Here is a 7837-nt window from a genome sequence, read left to right on the forward strand (position 1 = left end):
AGAAGGAAGGAAGGCCAGGAAAGATGAAGAAGGTGTGTAACTACTGAGCCCGCGTGCCTGGATCCCGTGCTCCGCAACAGGAGAAGCCACCGCAATGAGAAGCTTGCACACCACAACAAAGAGTAGCCCCTGCTCGCCGCAACTAGAGAAAGCCTGCACAGTAACGAAGACCCAACACAGCCTAAATTAAATTAAATTAAATTAAATTAAAAAAAAAAGAATAGCTACTGTGGGGAAAAGATCAAATTAAAAGATTGCTAAAAAGAGCCAGGGACTTCCCTGGTGGCTCAGTGGTTAAGAATCTGCCTGCCTTGGCTTCCCTGGTGGCGCAGTGGTTGGGAGTCCGCCTGCCGATGCAGGGGACACGGGTTCGTGCCCCGGTCTGGGAAGATCCCACATGCCGCGGAGCGGATGGGCCCGTGAGCCATGGCCACTGAGCCTGCGCGTCCGGAGCCTGTGCTCCGCAACGGGAGAGGCCACAACAGTGAGACCAAACCAAAAAAAAAAAAAAAAAAAAAAAAAAAGAATCTGCCTGCCAATGCAGGAGATGCAGGTTCGAGCCCTGGTCTGGGAAGATCCCACATGCCGTGGAGCAACTAAGCCCGTGCGCCACAGCTACTGAGCGGGCACTCTAGAGCCCATGAGCCACAACTACTGAGCCCACATGCCACAACTACTGAAGCCCGTGTGCCTAGAACCCGTGTTCCGCAACAAGAGAAGGCACCGCAATGAGAAGCCTGCGCACCACAACGAAGAGTAGCCCCCGCTCACCACAACTAGAGAAAGCCCTCACGCAGCAACAAAGACCCAACGCAGCCAAAAATAAATAAATAAAAAATAAATTAATTAAAAAAATAAAAATAAAAAGAGCCAGTTGCTAGGGTTGAAAAACATTCACAGCAGTACCAATCTGTACTGATTTCTATCCCTCACCCCCCCACCCCAAGCAATGCTCAGCCTTAGAGAACAAGGAGCGAATGGGGTTTAGGGACTTCCAGAACAGCAAATGAAAAACAGATAGGGGAGCAGGAATTTGACAGTACTAGCAACAGAGACTGAAGTAATCTGATCAGAAGTTCAGTCTGAGTGGATAAGGTATAAACGCAGATAGCGCATGGAATGGGGTGGGGAACAAAGGCAGGCTCCTCACAGAATAGAAATGGAAGAATAGGGGAAGAGTCTTTAGCTAAATAGCAGGTGTAGATGTAGTAAAAGGGTGCGAGAAGTGAAAGGTGGGTCAGAATTGTGCCTGCACGTGGAGGAAAATGTGGGGTTCAGAATTCAAGAAAGGATTGGGTCTGGGTGGTGGCCAGCTCCAAGGCCTGGCTCTGGCATGGGCAGCTGAAGAGAATTAGAGGTGAAGGATTCGGGAAGCTGGGCTATTCTACACTGAAAGGCAGTGGAATCATCTAGAAGATTGGAGGGCAGTGTTTTAGAAAGCAAGACTGTGAATCAAGCGGCAAAATCCTTACTGAAGATGACTGTTGGTAGGTGAGAGCCACGAGGACTCAGGGAGGGTAGAGTGGGTAAGCCATGCAGGTAAATGGATTTTTTACATAAGGATGGTACCAATTTGCTTTTGTATAATTTGTCCCAAGATAACTAATAACATATATGGGGAAACTCTTCTTTAGAAATTAATGAGATATTTACGTTTCTATAAAGTCACAGTTTCTGAGATCCTTAAACAGAAACTCCTTAAGCTAGGAGTCATTAGTCATTTTAAAGTAGAGGGAGTGAAGTAAGTCAGAAAGAGAAAAACAAATACTATACGCTAACACATATACATGGAATCTAAAAAAATTTTTTTAAAAAGTTCTGATGTGGGCTTCCCTGGTGGTGCAGGGGTTGAGAGTCCGCCTGCCGATGCAGGGTACACGGGTTCGTGCCCGGGTCCGGGAGGATCCCACATGCCGCGGAGTGGCTGGGCACGTGAGCCATGGCCGCTGAGGCTGCACTTCCGGAGCCTGTGCTCCGCAACGGGAGAGGCCACAACAGTGAGAGGCCCGTGTACCACACACACACACACAAAAAAAAAAAGAAAAAAGAAAAAAGTTCTGATGAACCTAGGGGCAGGACAAGGATAAAGACACCAACATAGAGAATGGACTTGAGGATGGTGCGGGGCGGGGGGGGGATAAGCTGGGACAAAGTGAGAGAGTGGTATGGACATAGATACACTACCAAATGTAAAACCCATAGCTAGTGGGAAGCAGCTGCATAGCACAGGGAGATCAGCTTGGTGCTGTGTGTCCACCTAGAGGGGTGGGATAGGGAGGGTGGGAGGGAGATGCAAGAGGGAGGAGATATGGGGATATATGTATATGTATAGCTAATTCACTTTGTTATACAGCAGAGACTAACACACCATTGCAAAGCAATTATACTCCAATAAAGATGTTAAAAAAATAAAGTAGAGGTAAAAATGCCAACTAAGAATAAAAGTTACTTAGCCACAAACAGATACCTGAGCCCTGAGAACAGGTTACACAACACCATGAACACACTATTAAGACATGTGAAAAGCAAAGGTCAAGAACAAGGAAAGATATACACGTCAGCAGATTTATTTATTGCATGAACACCAAACAGGAAAAGTCGCTAAGCAGATTAGAAAAGTGATCTACTCAAGTAACATGAAAATCAGTGCAAAGGGTGTAATGGAACAGAAATTCTCAGATTACAAATAACTTCTGAAAGCCTTGCCCCATTAAACTCATAAGGACAATTCCATTTATATGAAATGTCCAGATAGGCAAGTCTTTAGAGTAAATAGATTAGTGGTTGTCAGATTGGGGGGAAGGTGAAATGGGGAGTGGCTGCTAATAAGTACTGGGTTTCTTTTGGGGGTAATGAAAATGTTCTGGAGTTACTGGTTATGGTTGCACAACATGATGAACTAAAAAAAACACTGAATTGTACACTTATAAAGGTAAGAAATGTATGTACAAGTACCCTTTATGGTATGTACTCTCTCTCAATAAAGTTATTATTAAAAAATAAAGAAAATTATATGTTGAAAATTTACATGGACTTTTAATATTTATAACTAATATAAGTAATTTAGCAAAATCATTTAGGTATGAACTTTTTTTTTTTTTTTTTTGCGGTACGTGGGCCTCTCACTGTTGTGGCCCCTCCCGTTGCGGAGCACAGGCTCCCGATGCGCAGGCTCAGTGGCCATGGCCCACGGGCCCAGCCGCTCAGCGGCATGTGGTTTTTTTTTTTTTTTTTGTGGTACGCGGGCCTCTCACTGTTGTGGCCTCTTCCGTTGCGGAGCACAGGCTCCCGATGCGCAGGCTCAGTGGCCATGGCTCACGGGCCCAGCCGCTCAGCGGCATGTGGGATCCTCCCGGACCGGGGCACGAACCCGTGTCCCCTGCATCGACAGGCGGACTCTCAACCACTGCGCCACCAGGGAAGCGCCAGTTATGAACTTTTAAAAAATATACATAAGGGAAAAAAATACACATAAGATGACAAGATATAAATACTCCAAAAAGTAGTGCTGATAGAAAATAAAAAATATTCTAAGGAGGTAAATCCTATTCAGAATTGAATTCTAGAATCAATACATTAATAACTTTGGGAAGCAAAGCATGGTACGGCTGTGATAAAATGGATGGAGTGCCTGTCCTAGAATTTAAAAAATCTAAACTGAATGTGCATCTTTTTTTTTTTTTTGGCCGCGCCATGCAGCAAGGGGAACTTCCCCCCACCAGGGATGGAACCTGTGACCCCTGCAGTGGAAGCTCGGAGTCTTAACCACTGGACCACCAGGTAAGTTCTGAATGTGCATCTTTCGAAATACCATAATTTCATTCTGGGAAAGCCAATCTTTCTGAGTGCCAGTTTGCTTCTCCATATAAGGGAAATACCACCTGCCTCACAGAATGTTAAGAATGATTAACTATGATAATGTACATGAAAACACTTTGAATACTACCCCATATAAGGTGGTATTAATTCTTTCAAACTAAGTTAATTAAAATTCAAATCACAAAACTTTAAATGCCAATTTTCAAGTTAACTTCAATATTAACAACTATTAATATGAAAAAGTTTTTTTTCATAATGTTCTGATTTTACTTTAAATAGTAATAGCACCATCACTGTCACCAGAAAAGGCGTTAGAAGAGTTTCCTTCAAATCCAGGTAAGGAAATTTCACTAGGAGAGATTAATCACAATTTTCTACACAATTTTGTCAGGCTTATGATTAAAATATGTACATATTCCATAAGATTAGTAGTATACTATCTGTAAAGTAATTTAGGAACTATACATACCTCTCTCTCAGATTCAAACAGTACTAGAAATACAAAGGCCAAACTCTGCTTGACCATGTTTTGTAGAATTTCAGCAAGGCCCTATGCCTTTCAGTCGTCCCTTGGTGTCCTAGAGGATTGGTTCCAGGCCCCTACACCCCATCCTCAAGTCCCTTATAGAAAATGTCATAGTATTTACATATAATCCACGCACATCCTCTAGTATACTTTAAATGATCTCTCAATTACTTATAATATCTAATACAATGTAAATAATAAGCAAATAGTTGTAAATGCCATGTAAATAGTCGCCAACACTTGGCAAATTCAAGTTTTGCTTTTTCAAACTTTCTGGAATTTTTTCCCCCAAATATTTTCCATCCGTGGTTGAATCCTTAGAGTGGAACCCGTGGATACGGAGGGCCAACTCTGCTAAAAGTATGGACAGTGACAATGTTGAATGTTTTAAGACAATGTTACTTTATAAATACTCACCCCTAAAATTGTTAAATTTTCTTTTTACAACCTTTATTGAAACGGTGGTGCAAATAAAAAAACTCTAGAAAACATTTTAGGATTGAATGTATAGCAATTATAATAATGGAACTAAAAACTAAACCTTTTAGTTCATGTCATGAACAAAAAGTGATGCTCGATTAAAATAAGATTAAATCTATGACAAATATAAATAGGATTTTTTAAGAGGAAAGGAAAAAAAACTCTATATTAAAAAAGTTGCGCACCTAAGTACTGAACTTGGCTATAACGAATAAAGAAAAAAAAAACTGACATAAGCAATGACAAATTCAATCATTAAAATACTTTTAACTCAAATTGTTCTAAAAGCTATATACAAGGAAGAGAAACTTTTCAATACCATGATTTGAAAATTATTTGCTTAGTAATGTTTTGCAGAAAAATAATTTAAATGAGTTTCAGCCAAGTGTACTTAAAGAAGAGGGTGGAGAAATAATGAATCATTACTACAGAATTCTGATTTATAAGCTTCAAATGATGTGGCAGTGATTTTCACTTCTGATAGCCTACTCTTTGGTCTCAATTCTTGCTTGAAGTGCAAGGCAAAGGAAGGTTAAAATGTACCCTATTCAAACTGCTAATCTGCATAATTAATGACAGTGCTTCTTTAATATTTCTAAAATGAAGGCAACACCTTCCTCTTCTGCAAACTCAGAAAACACCAATGAACTATCCTAAAGTTTTTAACGTTCAAAATATTTTGGTGACGAACGCAAGCCCACTAAAGCAACGTTTGATATACACATTGCTTTGAAATATCAGCACCACTAATTATTGATAAAATGTAAACCTTCCTGTATTCCTCATGTGTAAAATAGAGATGATACTATTACTTCCTCATTGGATTGCTGTGTGCATAGCTAGCGCCTTACACACAGTAGAAAACAAATGTTCCTTTCCTTCTTTCATTTGCTTCATTTAGACTTACTCTAATTCGTATTCTAACAACACTGAACACAGGACATTCTTCAGTGTGAGACACAGTGGTAGTATAGATCTTGATATATCAATAAAAACATGCAACTAATATTAGGTTTAGTTTTTCAAATTAAAAGGATTTCTTCACCTCATTTTGCCCCTGTACCTAACACCTTAAATTCCTGACGAGTTTGGGTTTTTTCGTCAACAATGTCAGAGTTTTCGCTGTTGTCAAAATAAATTTCTATCTTGTTGGAAACTCTTGAAATAATCCCTAAATCATTGCAGTTTTCCCCCAACAGTGTATCTTTTTCCCACTCAACTGGGACTTGGGCTATGGGAAGACGTTAACCACTAGTGGGAAAGGAAGTTCGATTTGTCCCCACACTAAGTGGGAGAGCTGAGAACAACACGCCGCGTCACAGCCTCTTGAGCTGTCAATGATCCCGCCGCCTTCACCTTACTCGGTGAGGAAACTGAGGCCGAGGGGAAGGAAGGGCTTGCCTGCAGTTCAGAGTCATCTCGTTCATTTCTGAAATAACACACCGTTTGACAGCAGCGGTGTCGTACCCGGATGACCGTCAGAGAGGCCCCGCGAAGCACGAAAGGAGCCCGTCCTCTTTCCCGCCGCCAGATTCCAGGGCAGAAAACAGGAGCCCCTTCCTCGCCCGGCTACAGGCAGGGGCACTGGGTGGGCCCAGGCCCGAAAGGCGCTCCTTTCCCGGGGTCCACAGCTGCCGCCCGCCGGTTCTCCGGGGAGGAGAGGCCGCCACTTACCTGCGATTGGAGAGAACACAATTCCTTGCTTGGCGTCGACCCTACTCACTCCGACACCGAACTGCAAAGCGCGATGGCTGCCGCGGCCCTAGTCCGCGCTAGCTCCTTCCGGGCCGGTGGGTGCTTCTCTCTCGAAGGTTCGCAGGACAGCAGCGCCGCGCGCCTCTAGTTCCGCCTCCTGGCGGTTCCGCGGTCAGTCCGACCGCTGAATGCTCCCAGAATTGGGACCTGCTCCCCATACACGCCTGAAGGGGCAGCACGGGCTGCGGGCCTAGGCAGAGAAGGTAACACCGGTTCCCAGCTTGGGGAGTTTATACGTGACATGCTTTTCTGAAAAAATACATTTTCAAAGTGCACCTGTTTCTTGAGTTAAACAAGTAATTTACAAAATGTAACTATGTAACTATGAGCTTTAAACAAGACTCTGTCTTGACCCCGGCCGTTCTTTGCTCATGGATGTTACTTTTCTTAAATGTATTCAAATGGGAATACTCGGGTGCCTTGAATGAAAGTGTGATGATAGCGCTTCCAAGATTGCTCTTGAGCCTAGGATTCTAGGTGATGCGGACAGAACAAGGAGGTGTTTGGGGACTGAAGCAGAGTTATTCGATAGATTTCCAACAAAGCCTGTAACTGGCTCAGCTGGGTCTCCCCCTCTTTCATTCCAGCCTCAGGAAATGCCTTACTCCATTGGTCCTCCCTTTGCACTTGTCATTCTTTATGCCAGAACTGCTTCCCCAGATCTCTCCTCTCCACCCAGCTAACTCCTACACACTCTTCGGGTCTCAGCACAGATAGCTCTCTCATCAAAGCCTCCCTCTCAGACTTGGTTAAGCCCTCTATTTCAGGTTTCCCCAGCAACTGTACAATTTACCTTATCATTGAAGTTATCTTGCTTATAATTTTACAATTAAATATGTATGATTATTTATCTATAGCCTCCCCCAACAGGCAAGAACCATATCTGCCTTTCCTCTCTTGAACCCGTTTTCAGTGCTTGGCATACAATAGGTGCTTAATACATATAAGCAAGTGATTCATTCATAATATGAAGGACTCCTAGGTACATTTTTGTCCTCAAGGGGTTAAAGAATTTCCCTGGAGTCCATTGGTCTGAGCTGGAGGAGCCTGCTGTTCCAGTCTGGGTTCACCTCTATTCTCCTTTCCACTCACCTAGTCTCAAATTCAGTTTGGTTTAATAAATACTTTTAAGTAGCTTGAGGCCCTTCACCAGGCTCCTCAAGATTACTCCACAGCGCTTTTCCTGGATTGCCTTTCTTTCCTGATATCCCTGGCATTTTAGTGAGCCTTTAGATAGAAATCTAAATTATGATTCCT

The 7837-nt window shown here is 42.9% G+C and overlaps 1 protein-coding gene across 1 annotated transcript in view; it reads right to left on the minus strand.

Moving 5' to 3' along the window:
• SAR1B (secretion associated Ras related GTPase 1B) overlaps nucleotides 1-6626 on the minus strand; it is a 28442-nt gene extending 21816 nt beyond the window's left edge. Inside the window, exon 1 of the mRNA XM_007461365.1 lies at nucleotides 6500-6626. The gene's annotated coding sequence lies outside the window, so the exon portion shown is untranslated. The remainder of the gene's footprint in view (nucleotides 1-6499) is intronic.
• Nucleotides 6627-7837: the final 1211 nt, after the last annotated feature.

This window comes from Lipotes vexillifer, unplaced genomic scaffold, assembly GCF_000442215.2.
Source record: "Lipotes vexillifer unplaced genomic scaffold, Lipotes_vexillifer_v1.1 scaffold217, whole genome shotgun sequence".
Taxonomy (NCBI): Eukaryota; Metazoa; Chordata; class Mammalia; order Artiodactyla; family Lipotidae; genus Lipotes; species Lipotes vexillifer.